This window comes from Accipiter gentilis, chromosome 32 (genome assembly GCF_929443795.1).
Source record: "Accipiter gentilis chromosome 32, bAccGen1.1, whole genome shotgun sequence".
In the NCBI taxonomy this organism is placed as follows: domain Eukaryota; kingdom Metazoa; phylum Chordata; class Aves; order Accipitriformes; family Accipitridae; genus Astur; species Astur gentilis.
In genome coordinates this window covers 5,575,277-5,594,310 of record NC_064911.1, presented here as the reverse complement: position 1 = coordinate 5,594,310, position 19,034 = coordinate 5,575,277, and positions in this window count along the sequence as shown.

The window sequence follows — 19,034 nt, the reverse complement described above, 5'->3', positions numbered from 1 at the left end:
AGCAGGACCTTGCCATATAAAAAGGGAAAGGTGATGGAGAGGCTCATTGGCCTGGGCAATGCCTCTGGGCAGGATGAGGAGGCACAGATGGATCAAGGCCCTGCAGAGCCCAGAGCCCTTGTGTTGCTGTCGCTGTGCTGACCCAGGTGTACTGACTAGCCTTTGACAGACTTTGCAGTGGGTTCCAGACTGGGATGCTCAACTGCTGCTGTCACACCTTTTAGTGGTTTGGCTCTGCCAGGTCTCCCCAGCTGTGCAAAGCAGCCATTTGACTCTTGGGAGAGACTTTGGCGTTAGCCCCATCACTTGGGCATTTTGCTCAATTTTCAAGCACCGCCAGAGTGAGCTGAAGCCAGCTGCCAGAAAGGTACACTGATACAATGCTTTGCACTATGCTAGTCTGCATTTAGGAAAGACCTATTCTCCTGATGGAGTCTCCTGATACTTGCCCTTGCAAAAAACCTGGCAGTGTCCCTGTCCATTCTCCATGCTTTGCTGGGCAGCATGTACTGGTTTGGACAGGGGCTGGTGTTGACACAAGATCACTTGATGGCACAGGTGCAGAGGGGCACCTCGTTGTGTGTGTGGTGGACAGGTTTTCCACCCTTGTGAGCAAAGGGGTAATTTTGTGGATATCAACTCATGTGTCTTCATACCTGTTGCAGAAGCCAAGGCTGATGCCATTGATCATAGCCCACAAAGAAATGACTGTGTTTCAGACGCTTGCTGGGGGTGACTTCGTGTCCCCACAGTAAGTGTGTTTGCTCCTGTAGCTTTGACTGACCAAACAAGCAGCTCCTCAGGTCCTATTTGGTCAAGCCTCCTAGAGCTGCCTAGGGCCTAATTGTGAGGTCTTGTCTCTTCATGAAGATAGTTTGGAATAACTCTGTCGATGAGTGGTTTTCAGGAAAGTCTATGGTCACTCTTCTTTCTCTGGGAATACATGCATCTTCAGCTGGAGTCACATGGAATTGAGACTGTTTTATGTTTCCACTCTGTGTGGGACTTGGAGAGGCACACTGGAGGGATCATTCTTCATAAAGCTTCATCTGTTCCTTTCCTTTCTTTCAAGTGAGATTGAAAAAACCCACAAACCCAAACCCCAAGATGTTATTTCCTATGTGTTTGTTTTTCCCTGAAAAACACCTCTTAGAAGGTGGATCACAGACCATTTTAAAAAGAGCCCTGTGGATGGAGACTCTTCTGCCCATCTTGATACTGGAGTTTTGTGACACTCGGTTTCCTAATGTATATTGCCAACATGTTATTTTCCTTTGCAAAACTAGAAACTCTGATATCTCCATGACCAGTTTCTTACTGGAGTCTAGAAGGGACTGTGTTGCCCCTTATTCAAGCTGGTGTTGCCTTCTTGTTTCCAGATTTGGCATAAAGACAAGATATTGGAAAAAAAGTAATTGAATGAAAATTCTAAATGTTAAAAGTATTGTGACAACACACAGATCGAATGTAGAGATCCAAGTGGATCTATGTATCTTCCCCTCACATGACTTTATGTCCTCCATACTAAGGAGACTCTCTCAAGAGACCAGCATGCACCAGTTTTCCCTCCTTATCAGAATAAGGACCCAAGGAAGCAGTGGGACAGGAGAGAGCAGCAAGGGCGTCTTGAAAGAAGGGACTGGACAATACCACGAGTCCAAAAGTGCCAGGGGGTTCATAGAAAGCCTTACTCCCAGGGATGAGGAATTCAGGCCAGACAGGAGTGCAATTGGTGTGAGCAGGCTGACATGTCCTTCTTGTTGGAGCTGTGCCAGGGACGGAGCAGAACAGGGCTTCCTCTTTTCGTACTTCCAGAGGGACTTCTTGGGCAGCACCTGGTCTCCCAAGCACATCCTCTTCCAGTGATGTGGAGGTGATGGGAGAGCTGTTGCTGAAATCAGGGTTGACAGAGGGTGCACAGAGGTGCGACTCTGGGAAAACTGGCTCTGGGTAGCCCTGTGCTCTTGGATATATGTGAGGAGGCTGTTCTCCTTGACCACGTTTCCTGTATTAACACTGAGAGGTTGTGAAGATGTGTGAAGATGACTTCCGTTTACTAAATAGTAATTCCAGGAGGTAGTCTGGTTTTGCCATTCTCCTCAGATTTAAATGAATGAGATGATTTTTTTTTCATGTGAGAGATGCTGCTTTGCAGGGTAAAATTAAATTTGTTGCAGCACTTGTTTTCAGTGTTTAGATTTTACTGAAGTAGTAGCCTCTTTTTTGAAAAGTTATCCTGGTTTTGCAGCCAGCACTGGGGAATTTCAGAGGGGTTAGTGGCAGGATTGCTTTTCTCTGTAGACCTCCTCCTCCTTCTTTTCTAGTATCCCATACCAATAGTCATTTTGCTATCCTGAAAGATGCAGAAAGTTAGCATGATGGACCGGATGTGTCCCTAGTCCCATCTTTTCCTTAGGGACCTGATCCCAGAGCTGAAGGGGAAGAACAGTGTCCTCTCCAGTGCCACTGCCCAGGGAAGAAGCTTTTCTGGCCCTGCCTGGCTGGCATTGCCAGCAGGCACTGAGGTCTTGGGTAAACCAGCAGCCCCAGAGCCTTCTGTATAGTTTCCAGTGTACTTCAGTGTCTTCCATGTGCCTTTTTTGGTGTGCCCCAGAGCCCTCCATTTGACTCTCGATCTCTCCATGTTTCTTTCAGTGCCTTTCAGAGCCATCCACATGTCTTTCTGTGCAAACCAGAGTCCTTTGTGTGAATTTTCATGTGCCCCAGAGCCCTCTGTGCATATTTCAGTGAGCTTCTGAGCTCGTTTGGCCTTTTGATGTGCCCCATAACCCTTTGGTTGCAAAAGGTAGAAGCAGAGCCAGGTGACCTCAGAGGAACATAAAGACACTGTCCAAGCTTGTAGGGATGGGTTTAGGAAAACCAGAGCCCACCCGGAGTTGAATCTGGTGAGAAATGTGAAGGGCAACAAGAAGGGCATTTTCAAGTACACAAGTTGCAGAAGGAAGATACGGGAAAATGCAGTTTGCTGCTTAATGGGGCAGGGGACCTGGTGACAAGAGATGTGAAAAAGGCTGAGCTACTTTAACGCCTTCTTTGTCTTGGTGTTTGCTGGTTAAGTTCTGCCTTCAGGAACCCCAGGTCCCTGCAACTTCAGGGAAAGGCTGGCGCACCAAAGACTTACAGTTTGTGGAGAGGGATCAGGTTAAGGAAGATGCAGACTGGACATACACAAGTTCATGGGACATGGTGGAATGTACCCACAACTGCTGTAGGAGCTGGCTGATGTCACTACAATGCCACTCTTGATTATCTTTGAACCATCATGGAAACCATAAGAAGTTCCTGAAGACTGGAAGAAAGCAAATATCAGTCTTGAAGAAGGGCAAGAAAGAGGATCTAGGAAATTACAGGTCAGTCAGTCTTGCCTTGATCCCTGGGAAGGTGATGGAGCAACTAATCCTGGTAGCTCTATACCAGAATTATCTTATTTTATTTGCAATTTCTATTTAAAGTTGAGACCCAAATGCCTAACGAGACAAAAAATGCTAGTTCTTTGGTCTTCATAGTGGAGACACTCTTGTCTCTTAGGGGCAGGATTTATCCTCAGAGGTTCCTATCTCTGCTTGCTCTTCTTCTCTAGATATTTACCTACCTTACAGTGGGCAGAACTGCTTCATGTTGGCAAGATGCTTTGAAACCTGCAAATGGGAGATACTATAGCAATATGAAGTATACAACTATATGTTGTGGTCTTCTCCAAGTCCTTGTTATACATTGCCACACATTGCTGGATTTTTGCATTTCTTCATATCCTGAAAGTCCCTGAGCCTGAATGTCCATTTTCTCTGAATGAACCATGTCATTGAAGTCAAACACTTTATAGCATCTTGCAGTAGTATGATCCACAATGGTTGCCTTCTCTCAGCTCCTGATACAAAGCACAAAATGTTTCATCTACCATGTGCTCTATAGTGACTGATTACTGTGAGGAGCTCATGTACTCAGAAAGTACTCATATGTCCTCTAATAGAGATTTTTAGTATGCTGGAAGTGAAATCTTCCTGCTTTCTTATTGTATTGGTTTTGTTTGGCAAGGTTTTGGTAGGGGGGGGGGGGGGGGGGGTTACAGGGGTGGCTTCTGTAAGAAGCTGCTGGAAGCTTCCCCTGTGTTCAAGAGAGAGCGAGCCCATACCAGCCGGCTCTAAGACGGACCCGCCGCTGGCCAAGGCCGAGCCCATCAGTGATAGTGGTAACGCCTCTGTGATAACATTTTTAAGAAGGAAAAAAAGTTGGGACGGAGAGAAACTGCCGCCGGAGTGAGGAGTGAGAACATGTAAGAGAAACAAGCCTGCGGACACCAAGGTCAGTGAAGAAGGAGGGGGAGGAGATGCTCCAGGCGCCGGAGCGAAGATTCCCCTGCAGCCCATGGGGAAGACCCTGGTGAGGCAGGCTGTCCCCCTGCAGCCCAGGGAGGTCCACGGTGGAGCAGATATCCACCTGTAGCCCGTGGAGGACCCCACGCCGGAGCAGGTGGGTTCCCGAAGGAGGCTGTGACCCCGTGGGAACCCCGCGCTGGAGCAGGCTCCTGGCAGGACCTGCGGATCTGTGGAGAGAGGAGCCCACGGAGCAGGTTTTCTGGCAGGACTTGTGACCCTGTGGGGGACCCGCGCTGGAGCAGTGTGCTCCTGAAGGACTGCACACCGTGGAATGGACTCATGCTGGAGCAGTTCGTGAAGAACTGCAGCCCGTGGGAATGGCCCACGTTGGAGGAGTTCGTGGAGGACTGTCTCCCGTGGGTGGGACCCCACGCTGGAGCAGGGGAAGAGTGTGATCAGCCCTCGTCCTGAGGAGGTGAAGCGGCAGAAAATAACGTGTGATGACCATAAACCCCATCCCTGTCCCCCTGTGCCGCTGGGGGGGCTTGGTGGTGAAATCCGGGAGTGTAGTTGTGCCCGGGAAGAAGGGAGGGGTGGTGGGAAGGTGTTCTGAGATTTCGTTTTATTTCTCATTACCTTGCTCTGGTTGATTTGTAATAAATTGAGTTAATTTTCCCAACTGAGTCTGTTTTGCCCATGACGGTAATAGTGAATGATCTCTCCTGTCCTTATCTCGACCCGCGAGCCTTTTGTTATATTTTCTCTCCCCTATCCAGCTGAGGATGGGGGAGTGATAGAACGGCTTTGGTGGGCACCTGGTGTTCAGCCAGGGTCAACCCATCACACTTATCTTGTGGGATTGAATTAATTCTGTATTTTCTATGCCAGCAGTACCTTGTGTATCTCCACTGAAGAGGAGAACATTGAAGGATCAAACAGGAAGCTTAAGAGAAGTGATGTCAGAGAGAAATCAAAGACTTTTGACTAAAGCCATTCAATGCCAAATGATCAAGGCTTTAGGGTTTTGCACAAAGTTAAAGAAAAGAGTTGACCACTACAAACACAGCCCTTATTTTGCCACCTCCCTTTACTAATTCCTAGTGGGTGCTGAAGGGTTACAGGGATCTTTTGTTCGTTCACCCGAGTCAACATGGTTTAAACTTTACCCACTCTGCTGTAACTGTCCACAGCGGCAGCAGCTCACGTGCGGCATAGCTGTGAGTGCCCTGGCAGAGCCCCTGAATGCCTGCTTATCTTTCTAAGTATCTAGCCTGGCTTTTGTGTCAAAGGGAAAGCAGGCATGGTAAAAAGGAAGTGAGTGTCACGAAGAGAAAGAAGCAGGGAAGAACAGCAAGAGGAATTTGCTGACCAAGCACTAACAGTTGAATTTCTAGGCTAAAGAGAGCATTTCAGGAAATTAAGCAGTGAAATAATGCATTTTCCTCAGAGATGAACAAATTCTTCTGAATGAACCATTTCTGTTGTGTTCAGTCCAAAGCATTCAAAAGTTATGAGTCAGACTGAAAATATCCCTAAGGTTTTTTTCCCTAAAAAATTAATAAATGCTAGATTTTTTTTTCTAATTGTCTTTTCCTGTTCAAGTACTAAGATACTTGACCCATGCTTTCAGGGCTTTGTCAGGCCTTACTCTTTTGCACTGTTACTAGAGGAGTGGTGCTGGGACTTGACAGCAAATGTCAACTGCAGTGAAATTCCCGATCATATAATGGGAGGCGATGATACTGCATTTCCTTTGCAGTCATTTTAAGCCTTCTCTTACAGTCCAGAAAAAGCCAATATTGCTGCCTTTCCAAGGAGTGTGATTCCCCAGTGTTACTCCCCGACACCAGAGCACTGGTACCTCAGTGGGGCTGTGTGGAAGTCAGCAGATTGATGCTGAGCTCTAAGACTCCAGACCCACTGGCATTTTGCCCCCCAGCTCCCTTGTAATGCTCACACAACTTGGGAGCACAAAGGGCTTTTTGGGCCTTTAAACCTCAAGTGGGCTTGGTCCACATACTTGCTAGCAAGTGCTTCTGTGCAGGTGTCGAAGCTGGTTAGCGTGCATACTTTGGAGTGATGCTGCCTGGAAAGTGCGTGCAAAAATGAAGCTGCCTTCTGAAAAAAGGTTGTCTCTGGCAGAACACCAGCTACCCTGGCATCACGTTTTTAGGGAACTTCTGCTTAAGTGTCTCAAGTGTTTGCTGGATGGTTGAGTTTTAACTTTTGATTCTGTAGATTCAGGGCTCAGTCAGGCCCTGAGGAAGTAGGTAGCAAAACTCCCACTGCTTTCATGGGGAGTATGATTAACCATTTACTGTCGAGGGAGGACTGGGCACTGAAGGCACTGAACACTCAAGGTTCCCAGTCAGTTCTGGGGGAGCCAAAAATGCTTTGGTTTTGGCTGTGGGTGCTTGCCACATCCCAGCCAAAGGGGATCTTCCAAAGACACTCTTGGCAAGGAGAGTACAGAAGATTTGTCTCACATATCTAATGAAGAGCATGTCTTTCTCTGCTCTTGGAGACAGAGTGATTTATTCCCCAGCTGACTTCTACAGCTCATAGAAGAGGTGCATGTGAGGACAAATAGCAGCTCAAATTATTTTCATGATTTAGGTAACCAAGAACAACGGGGTAGGGCATACTCATACTGGATAACTGAGGTTTTCCACGCTAGGCTTGTTAATAGTCAAAGGGGAGAGAATAAGCCTTTCCCTGAATGGTCAGAGCACGCACAGGGAGCTCCTCTCCTGAGTCACTCATTGCTCCCTTAGCCTCACTAAGTGAGAAGGTTTACCTTTATGACCAACCCCATTGGTTACTAAGTGGCAAATGTACTTAATATGAGTTTTCCTCCAAGCATATTGACCGCTCTTTGTTTGCAGTGTGGTAGAGGGAAAGAAGCTCTGTTTCCCTAACACCAGGGTGTCACCTGTAGAGGCTCTTTGCACAGAAGAAAGGAGAGTCTGAAGTAAAATGTGGTTGCCTGTATTTGGACACATGCTGTTTGTCCACAGGCAGTTTTCAGTGAGCATTTCCTCTAGAGAGCTGCACACAGGAATCTGTCCTTTTCTGTTTATTTCTGGTTTGAGTCTTTCCAGAAAGAGTCACTTTCAAGTTAACATTAGAGAGTATCTGTAGCAAATAGTTGCTGAATTTGTAGCCATGAACATCTATGAATCAGTCTGGGCATGTGAAATGTAGGAAGTGGCTGCTAGATAACCCAGGTTTCCCATTCAAATAATTAACCTGACTTGAGTTCTGAGGGCTGACTGAATTGTTGATGAGTTTTTATATAAAGATATTCCTATAGACCCACCATGGTGCTCCTTCCAGGAATGATGCATATTAGTAACTGAATCAACATTAGCCTCTATAAAGCAAGGGCCTACAATTACCGTCCTTTTTCAGATGGGAAATCTGAGATACAGAGGAAAACTGCCATTGAACATCCACAGAGACACATTCTTGCCTTCCTCTACGTACTTCCTAAAACAATCTATTTTAATACAGTATACGACTGATGTGAAGGACTACTGCTTAGCCTGCTGACCAGCCTGGGCTCCCTTCTGCATCATACTCACCTGTTGTCTCAAGTCCTCTCCTTTCTCATACTTAGGGACTTATTCTCCTTGACTTCTTACAGTTTAGTGTAAGGGGCCTTGACGCCTGAATGGAGTCCATAAGGCCAATTTTAAATAATAAGGGCAACAATAACAAGGGCAAATTCAAGAAAATATAATGACTGAAGCTTTGAAAGATGTGCATGGGATTCAGCTTTGATTTCTCTAGTCAGCTTTGCAAACCTTAACCAATGCAATTTCCTTGAAGTCATACAGAGTCTGTGCTGTCAGGAATAATATCCTGGTGACCTAACCTTGGGTTACAAGCAATCCTCCTTCTCCTAATAGTTAACTGGAAAAAAAAGATGTATAGCTCAAAGACATGGCTCTAGAGTCCTTTTTTTTGTAGGTCTAGAGTAACTGTGCTGAGACCACCATTAAAACTGGTCTGAAATCAGACTCTCTTGTTGGATAAATTCTCTTGCGAAACCATTTCAAACAGCAAATGTAATAAAGAGTAATCATTGAAACACTTTCACAAGCCACCTTGCAGCCAAAAATCAGGGGGAAAATGGTAAATAATTTAAAATTATCTACCTGTATTTTGTTCCTTTTTTCATCGAAAAGCACGGTAAGTGAGAAACACTGGTGCTGGTGACTGCAGTGAATTTCTGAGTCTCAGGACTGAATGAGGTGGCTTTCATAAAGGGAAGAGCTAGACACTCTTGAGCGAGATGGGGGAAGAAGGGAGGGGGGAAGTGAGAGGATCTTGCTGCATTAAACACCACTTTCTGTGGAAACAATTAGTGCTGTAAGTGTATTCTTGAAGATGGGCGGCTTTACAATGAGATTGCTTACAAGCACCATCTCTGCTAAAACGCCCATAAAGAGTTCCGCAGTTCTGAGAAGTCATCTTCGGAGATGCTGCTTATTGGAAGTCACAGGCGATATTTCATGCTGTACTCTTTTGAAATTAGCTAATGTTTGGGTCATACTCAGCCTTCCAAATTGCCAAAGTCTCCAGGGCTTTGCTGTAGGGAAACCTGATGGAGTGTAGACACCGCAAATCGTTTGCAGCCCACAAGGCAGTGTCTTCAGGGGGTGTTAGTGATATGTAGGGGTGGTCTGAGGTTTGCAAACCACTGTGGGTTCAGAGTCAGATTCCACTTTATCTGAACCACCCAAGTTTTCAGAGTTGTGTGTTAGATTCAAGACTGAGTTTCCCTTCCCTGCCCCACTTCTGCAATGTGTAACTTGGGATAGCTGGGTTTTGTAAAACCTCAGGAGTGTGCTTTTTGACAATGTAAAAAAAAGTGTGGCTTGAACGAAGAGTTTTGTTTTAAATTTTTTTTTTTTTTTTTCATTTTACCCTGTACAGCTTACACCTTAGGTAAACAAGCATCATCTAACAGATATATATATAAATTAAGAAGAAGCTTTATCTGCTGTAGGTTATCTAGTAATTGCCTACTGCAGAAACCACCTTTAGAAGTAGCTGGCTCTTCTGGAGACTAAGTGCTGGCTGAGTTGGATGATTAGATTTCAGGCATCAATCCTTACGATCTTGTGTTTGAGCCATCAGCAATTGAGAAGGTTATTAGGTAAGACTGAACAGTTCCTGCAGCAAGGAAAATAAAGGAGAAGAGTTAGGGAAATCTTCTAACACTCACTATGTTAAAGAACTTGAATAAATTCCTGAGGTGAGATGTAGTCGTCTTCACTGAAAATCTTTAAGAACAGGTTGGACAAACACCTGCCAACAATGCTGATGCTGCTGATCCTGCTTTTTTTCCTTTATATAATTCGTAAGTGAACTCTAACATTTATTTTACAGCTACCATCATGTCTTCTTGCTTTAGTGAGCAATTCCATTTCACCAATTACTATCACACCTGTTGAAGGCTCTTTAGGGCAATGTGGGAGAGATTTTCAAATTACTTACTTCACAGGAGTTCTTGGATTTTTATTGTCATCTTGATCAAATCACACAACTCATTCCAGACGGTCTGGATGTTCCTGCTAAGTCTGTACCTCATAATCAGTACCACAGGGCTAATAGCCATCAGTCAATTACACATTTATGGACATGAGCTGTGCAAAACTAGACAGGGTATATTTCAGCTAATGTTGGCGGAATTTTTTTCTGCTCTCAGATTGGATTTACGTCTGTGTGATATACAGGCAAATGAGGCAACCTCCTACAATGGCAGTCTGCTGGGGTCTGCAAAATAGCCACCACCTTGCTGTCCTACTGTGTCTAAGCCAGAGACCTAAAAAAGAGGGCCCAAAGCATCTTCTATCAACATTATTTGTAGCCCTGCTCTTCCTGCTCCCCCACTGGCAGCTGGAGTAAAAACATGGTTTCCCCAATGTCTTCATCCCCTTCATTCTTGTTCCTATGCTAGTTCTTATCTCGACCTCTTCCTTTACCAGCATGGATCAAACCTGCCTCTTAATCCCTGAAGTGGAAAATCTGACCCTTGACCACACTGTTGAGAAGACATGCACCAGTTCATTTTATGTAATCTTACTCCTGAATCCTACCACTGTAATACAGCTGAGAAAGGGTCCAGAATAGAGCAGATTGAAGGACAAATCCTGTGCCTGTCTTCTCTTAGCCTCAGCTTACCTAATGCAGATAAGCAGCCCAGGCAAGTGCTCAGATTAGGTTCAAGTCAGGCCAATCACAACTACATTTTGCAATTAGCTTGAAAGAATTTTGCTGCACATTTTGCCTAAAAATAATTTGTAAATTGACCAGAGTCTCTAACGTGGAATCATTACAGATATTTCAGGGATTGATTTAGCATGAATAATTGAAGTGTAGTGTAGAGACAACAGTCTCTTTTAAATATGTGGTATTTTCGAGATATGTTTCAAAACAGGCAGTGGTAGGACTTCACTCTTATCACAGTCTTTGGACCAGTTCTTTTCAGGACTCAGTGGGTGTGCTTGGATAAGGAAGGAGTAGCATCGAATCCTACTTACTACGATTTGACCTTCTACAGTTATGAAACCAAACTTACTAACTTTTATGGAATGATATCCCCCATACTCTTCTATTCCAGAAGAATAAGATAACCAAACACCAAAACTAAAATAGCATTAGGTACAACACATTAGTGAACATCCCCTGACCATGTCAGGTAAATTATGAAAACAGTATGGATTAGTAAAGAACAAATGCAACAGTAGTGTCACTTAAATTAAATGCAACAGTAGTGTCACTTAAATTAAACAGCATGCCAACTGTTTCTAAGTTTATGCAAAAATACATTTGACCTGCAGGATTTTGTGTTTCCCCAAAACTACAGACATTAATTGATTTAAGTTTATTGCCTTTCATGATTTCACTGACCTTAGCAAAGGCACCTTTGTGCATGCTACTCTGGAAGGCATTACCACAGACGAGTTGGTACAAGCCCTAACTAATACCACCATGCAGAATCCCAGAAGAAAAAGAAAAGTCCTGTAACGACAGGGCTACTCTGCTATTCCATGGCAACATAAGACTGAATTTCACATTGATGTTGAATAATGTGAGCAATGTGACAAGAAGGGAGTCCTAGTCAGTGGGCCTGAGTATCAGCTTGGTCCCAGGAACATCAGAGCACCTCAATTCCTTCCCACCCTCCATGGGAGTAGATAGAATTGGGGCTATGTTTCAGTGACACCTTAGAGCAAGAAGATATGCAAGCAGCACGCCTTGTCTTGTACACTAACTGTTCAGGCTGACACTTCAGAGACTAGAAACATTGAGGTGCTTCTTCACCTCCCCACAAAAGTTATTCACAGTTCTTGGTAATTCACAGGTTTCCAGCTTAAATCTTGGAGAGGAAGAGACACTAATCATAGCATCAGGCTTTCAGTTTGAAGTCATGTCTGGCTTTTTCTAAAACAGGGCCTTTATTTCATCATTTAAAGTATTCTGCTCTTTAGAGCATAATAGCTAAAATTCCTGAGAATGGCATTTGCTGAGATTTTTCTGTAATCTTTTAATGCTTTCCAATACCCAGAGTACAATTAACATGATGCCTAATGGATATTGGATATCTGTAGTATTACACCCCTCCCTCACCTACACTATAGATGCAGTACTTCCACGTAACCTCCTCTGGGATGCTCATTTGAATGGCGTTTTTAATTGCATTGCCCGGTACTGGGAGAGGGGTAGTGTGTCATTACACAGATAAGCCCTGCTGCCTACGCTTATGTCAAGAGCATAATGACTGTCAAACTGACTTTTAGCTGCAGGCTTTTTGATACTTCCTGTTCTTTGAGCATGATCTGTAGCTCGTCCCTGACTCTGCCTGTTGCTTCTACAATACCTAATGGGTTTCCATGAAGCAGCATTTCACGTGTGAACGATCAGAGAAACGATACCTATTACATGTAACCCTCATCTAAAAAGAGACTTATGTCCAGTAAAGATTTTAGGATACCACATATCTCTTGGTTTACTCAGAGTGCATTTTAGTCTGTTTTCCTCTGTCTCCCAAATTAGTTTTCAAAGAATCACAGAAGCTCTGAGTGTGGATCCAAAGTGACCTCTGCAGATCATCTAGTTCAAACCCTGCTTTTGGGGTTTGACTTACTCCAGGGATTGAGACCCCACAGTGTCTACAGACACCCTCACAGTAACAGTTTTGCTTTGTTTTGTTTTGTTTTGTTTAAATGGAATTTTCTGTATTTCAGCTTGCACTCATTGCCTCTAGTCCTGTCACTGGGACTTCTTTACGCCCGCACGTCAGGTATTTATATACATTGGTAAGATCCTCTTGAGCCTTCTCTACCTGGGACAGAACAGCCCTGGCTCTCTCAGCCTCCCCTTGTATGTCAGATGCTTCAAGAGCTTAACCATCTTAGTGGCCCTTTGTTGGACTTGCTCCAGTTTGTCTATGTCTTTCTTGCTCTCCTTAAGAAGCTGCTCAGGGTGGTGGGTGTTTAAGTTAGTAAGGAAATTTAAGACTTGTCGTGGTTTAACCCCAGCCAGCAACTAAGCACCACGCAGCCGCTCACTCACTTCCCCCCCCCCCCCCCCACGCCCAGTGGGATGGGGGAGAAAATGGGGAAAAGAAGTAAAACTCGTGTGTTGAGATAAGAATGGTTTAATAGAACAGAAAAGAAGAAACTAATAATGATAACACTAATAAAATGACAATAGTAATAATAAAAGGATTGGAATATACAAGTGATGCACAATGCAATTGCTCACTACCTGCCGATCGATGCTCAGTTAGTCCCTGAGAGGCGATCCCCCCGCTCCCACTCCCCGCAGTTTATATACTGGGCACGACATCACATGGTATGGAATACCCCTTTGGCCAGTTTGGGTCAGCTGCCCTGGCTCTGTCCTCTCCCAACTTCTTGTGCCCCTCCAGCTTTCTCGCTGGCTGGGCAAGAGAAGCTGAAAAATCCTTGACTTAGTATACCGAGCATACTACTGAGCAACAATTGAAAGCATCAGTGTGTTATCAACATTCTTCTCATACTGAATCCAAGACATAACACTATACCGGCTACTAGAAAGAAAGTTAACTCTACCCCAGCTGAAACCAGGACAAGACTATGGGTTCCAAGGTCACATTCCTTCACCAAGAAAAGTCCTATTCCTACAAACATCTTGGAAGAGAAGAATGGTTCCTCAAAGCTGAGTCTTTGGACTATATGTAGGTCTTCATCCTCTGACGCCATTGTGTCCTTATTTTAGAGAGAATTTCCACAACTTCTGTAACTTTAAATATATTCCTCAAGTCTCTGTTCTTCCCAGTGCACGAGAAAAATGCTAATGCATCTGGACAGTGGAGCTGAGATGCCTTGCTCCCTTCATGGGAAAGACATGTAAAACCTGACCCTAAGACTGGAATATCGAAAGGATCAGGCCTAAAATCAAAGCGTTAATGAAAAATTAGGAAGTGGAAATAGGGACATATTTAACAGGATAACAACTGCCACTTGTTCTAGCAGAACTTGTCACAGCTGGCAGATGGATGAGGATTTTACAACACTGGATGAAGCTGAAACAGCAGTTAACTGCTATTGGACAGTGGTATTTATCTACAGTACATCTTATCTAGAGTACCTGAAATTTTGGAACAAATTTTATGCTTTTGAGAAACCAATTGGATTAAAAAACAAAAGAAAGGACATTTAGCTGTTTGGAATAATACAATACAATTCTTCTGGAAGATTGTGGATGAAATGGAAGGTACAAAATTCTGGTATTATTCCTTCATGAGACTTCTCTGTTCCAGGTACATTCCTGAGCTTGTGCTATTCAAACACATGCCATCTATGCTGGAAATGTGAACATGATAGAACAGAAAGGAGTCTGAAACACAGAGAGTTCTGAATGTTGTCTTGCAACTAACATAATGTACTCCATCAAAGCACAATGCTGTGAAACAGATTTTTGCCCTTCTAGTTTTTCTAGGTAACATTCTTCAAGCTCACATGGTCTTAAGAACGAAACATGCCTGGAAACATTTGTAGTCCCAGCTGACATCTTTATGGTTGCCTGCTAGTTTCATGTCCTGTCGTGTTAGTTTTTTCAAACCCCTTGCTCTTTCTCTGTGGCTGAAGAAGATTGTCCCACACTCCTTCTACCAGATTGTCCATCATGTTCTTTTCACTGAACAATTTGTCTGGACCTGAGATAAAAATAAAGTTAAAAACCTGGTGACATAGACAGGATGAAAACACGATTTGTTGACATACAGAGCCAGTGTCCTGCCTGTCAGAAAAGGGAGCACATCACAAAAATTTTATGTTTTCTTCGTTTTGTTTAGAGCACTCAGATTTCAATCCAACCCCCACCATTTCAGCACTATTCTTCAGGAATTTTTTGGTTGGCTTTTTTTCTTTGCTAGAGGATGCAACAAGATATACAGAAAGATCAAGTCCATGACAAATGGACATGAGGACAAGTAACAGAAAATTGGCTAGAAAAAAGGAGAGAGACCTTTCTGATTTAACCTTAGCATAAGTAGATCAACTGTGATTTTTCTTTAATTTCATCACTCGTATCTTTCAAAGACATCTACAATTGTGCATTCTGTTTTGGATGATCACATTTGCCTTTCATTAAGAGTATTTCTAGTGTAACTGGATCACAATATATCCACAGGTACAGAAAATCTATGGTATGAAGGATGCTTTTGAAAATACCCTGGCTCATGTGCCCAGCCCCATAGAAGCTGACTGGACCAGACTGAGAAATGGTATTGGGGTCAAGAGAAAAAAAATGGAGTCTTTCAGTGGCCCCACTAATAAGAAAGGGTCTGGGGCCTGTTGGTAAGTACTGGGAAGCAAATTCATGACCTTTAGAGTTTGTCCTGCCAGCATATGAAGGGTTGGTATGGGTGTTTATCACTAGCCACAGGGGTTAGAAATTGCTTGCATGAGTATTATGCCGACACAGACACAGTGCAGGATTATTCTGCATTTTTCTCCACTCGGAGACTACTTCTAGTGATTTTAGTGGCTGCTGTAAAAATCATATTAAAACTGTCTTACTGTGGCATGTTTGACTCAGTTTGCTCTTTCCACTAGGTTGTATAAAGCTTCCAACATTTTCCATTTCCTTCATTTCTCATTGGTCTTCATTAGTGCTCAGCTCTCACTCTAACACAGTGACTCAGTGATCTAATGCTGGAAGCTTGATTTCCAGAAACCGACTTACCAAATTACCGATTTAATACTGACTGTGGTCTGTTAAATTTAGGAAAACCTTATCCACAAAACTGATAGAAAATCTGAGTATAATCTTTGTCCAGCTGTAATATGTGCTGCAGACCAAACTTAGTCTGACCTCAGGGTATAACTTTGTTTTGTGGCAGTTTTCAAGATTTCAACATGTATTTTCAGTTCATACTGAAATGAAAATAAAATTTTTGGAACATGTTTATAAAAACAGAATGTGTCAAAATATCCCTTCTCGACGAAGACTTTCCACTGCGCGCACTTACTTATTAGTCCATGTAATTCTGCAAAATGGTAGTCTTTGCATCTGAGTCAGAGTGATTTTTCATCACAGGTAACTTCGAAAGAGATAAGGCCAGGTCTTAAATGCCTTTACCCCAGTACAGCAACAAGACTGTAGGCTAAAAGAGAGGACTACCCTTTGCCCCTCTCTTTTTCACCTTTCCTATGAAAATGTCATCAGAGCTAGCAGTACCTCTCCATGGAGGTTTCTGCATCCCATGAAATTTCGTATTAATCTCTGGCTGAAATTTGAGCTGCTTCTGCTTACCACTGCTTTCTTTGGACTACCTCTACCGGTGATACAAAGAGAAATTTGTCATAGCTGGTGGATGAGGAGAGGACAAGAGTCTCTGTCATCCTCACCACCCAACTGAAAGCAGTGTGGCATCCCTTGCACTTTGGTAAGGAGACTGTACCATAGGTTGTATTAAAACCTGTGTTGCCTTTAGACCCATTTTTTTGCTCATTTTCCTAGAGTTTGACTCCCTACCTGGTTAACTTGTGCTAACTTCAAGTAGGATTGCGTTTGTAGGTGTCTGCATGGGTTTAACTCAGTTGGTTTAAAATCACACCTTGAGTTAAACGGGTGCAATTGTCTTGTGTAGACAAGCCTTTGGAGACACTTTGTCAGGCACCTTGCCACTAATCCACCTACCGAGGTAATGAATCTTGCCCTGAGGGGAGTAACAGATTCCTCCCTGTTAATATTCAGATCTGTCAGAGCAGAGATACCATAACACTGCCCTCACTTAAATCATTATCCAGTCTCCAGGTACATTATGTAGACTAAGTGTTTGCAAAGTAGCTTTTTGGCTCATTATATTCTAAACTGGGCCCTGCAGAAAGCAAACATCCGTTTGCTTGGGTTCAAGATACCTTTACAGTTATAGATCTCAGAGAAGAAGTTTTCCTCTGTGTTTGAAATTTTACCTCTGAAAGTGGGTCCAAGTGTTTGCTAATATCTTTTACAGATTATTTCTGGCCTTTGGACAGGAGTCTTCACTTCTACTTTTTACACGTGTATATATATTAGGCTGTGAAGAGCACTGCTGCCTGTGGGGAACAGTGGGGTCCGCATCAGCCCTGGAGCCCATGGGGGGACACCTGCAAGCCTCGGTGGTGGGGGTCCCCACAGAAAAACGCTTGCTCAGCCCCACGACGCCATACAGTCAATTCCAGCATATACATATGCCTTGCCTTCAGAGTACTTAACATTTCAGGAGCGAGCTTGTAGCAATTAGTGCTTGTTGTGTGATGGAGACTGCTGTGTTGACTGAGCCAATTAAGAGATCAATTAGTGCAGTACAGAGCGCTTAGAGAGGTAGTCTTGGGTGACTTTGTATTTAAAGGAGTACCAAAACACTTTTCCCTACTGTCGGGTTTTGAAGGTAAAATTAGTTTTGCACTATTGTAGCCCACAAAATATTTTTTTTATGGCAGTTTGTTACTAAGTAGGGATTTCCATGAATTGGAAACACTACAAGCAAACTCCAAAGCCTGTGTTTCTTTTTCTTGTTGTGTCTGAAAATTTGTATAAAATAAAAGATTATATGCTCTAAAGCCCCAGTCTGACTTGTAATGAAGTTGTAACTGGCCAAACCTATCACTATTTTCTTCACAGAAAAGCAAAGTAGGTCCAAGTCTCTATCTTTTCAAGTTGGACTGGGGCTTAAGGTCTTTTTTAGATAATTATTGTTTGCCTTATTCATCACTGGTCAGAAGTTTACGGATGAAAATACCAACTGGACACAGTTCCATCAGCCTTGCCTGGTTTCCTAGCCAGGCTGCCAGGGAACCTGGGCTTCTGAGCTCTGTGATCCCTGGGCTGACTCACCATAGCAAGGTTTCAGGCACGTCAGACGACACAGCTAGGAACGTTGAGTTTCTGGAAGTGGAGGCCAGCAGAGGTGAAACTAATAAGAAAGTCTCAGGAAATGATATATTTCAGAAACACCATGCACGTTTCCTTTCAGAAACAGTGTTTGGGGATTTCTGGGTCATGAGAAGGTCTTGAAAAAATTGGTGTAGGTCCTGACCAAACAAAACCACATTAAAAAAAAGAAGAAAAAGAAGAAAAAGTATTATTAACCCTAAATCCTGCATTTCAGCCAGTTCTAGTCTTGTTCTGCTTTGAAATCTATTTATGTTCCTACAGAAACTTTCAAAAAAAAAAAAAGAAAATAGGCAGCCTGTAGTCCAGCATTGTCTTTATTTCATAGATCACAAAACCAAACAGTCAAATAAACTCTTTGCGTTTTTTTAAAATGGATTTTGTTTTCTTAATGTTGAGGAGTTAAAAGTGTAACACGGAAGATTCTATTTCACTTGGGTTTTAAAACTGTCAGGAACTGCAAACTTGGTATTTTTCTTTACGCTGCTCAGAGACAGCAGAAAATCAGCTTGTTTTGCGTATAGTAATCCTTCATTATCTCAGAAAGACTTAAATTAAGATTTTAATGGATTAACTGTTTCTTACCCTATCACTTACTTGGTGCTGTATTAATTACAGCAGGCTTTCTGTATTCACAGAAAAATACCCTCCTTTTGCTTTCCTGGAACTGTCTTTCTAGGCACTTCTGTTGAGGAAGGAGGACACAAAAGAGAACACGGGAGCACACTTTTTTTAAAAATATGCTTTTTGACAGTCTTACAAGACCAGAAACAGCAGTGAAGAATCAAGGTTTAGACATCATAACCCTCCCTGTATTTAAAAAAAAAACAAACGCCAAAACTGTGGAAAAACAATATATTTAAATATTAATAATAATGAGTATAAGTGATTAATGAGAATGGAGCAATAACCCATGATTTTCTCTCTCTTCCCCCACATAAGACAAACAAACTAAAGGAACATCTGAATATAATTTCTGGAGGTGCTACATTTAGCACAAGGTTTAGTTCCAAGGCTTTTATAGACTTCAGTGATAGACCTCTTCCTAATAAAGAACACTAATGATAAAATTAGACTTTCTTATTGAGGCTCTGAGAGTTATACACAATGACATACAATAAGATGTTTTCTCCAGGCACTGGTGACAGTACTTATGGGATGGGAGTACCAGCCTAGGCCACACGGACCAGGCTCCCAGTCTGTTAGAGCTACTTGTTTAGCATGTGATTTTGAAAAATTCTTTGACCAGGAGTCACATCA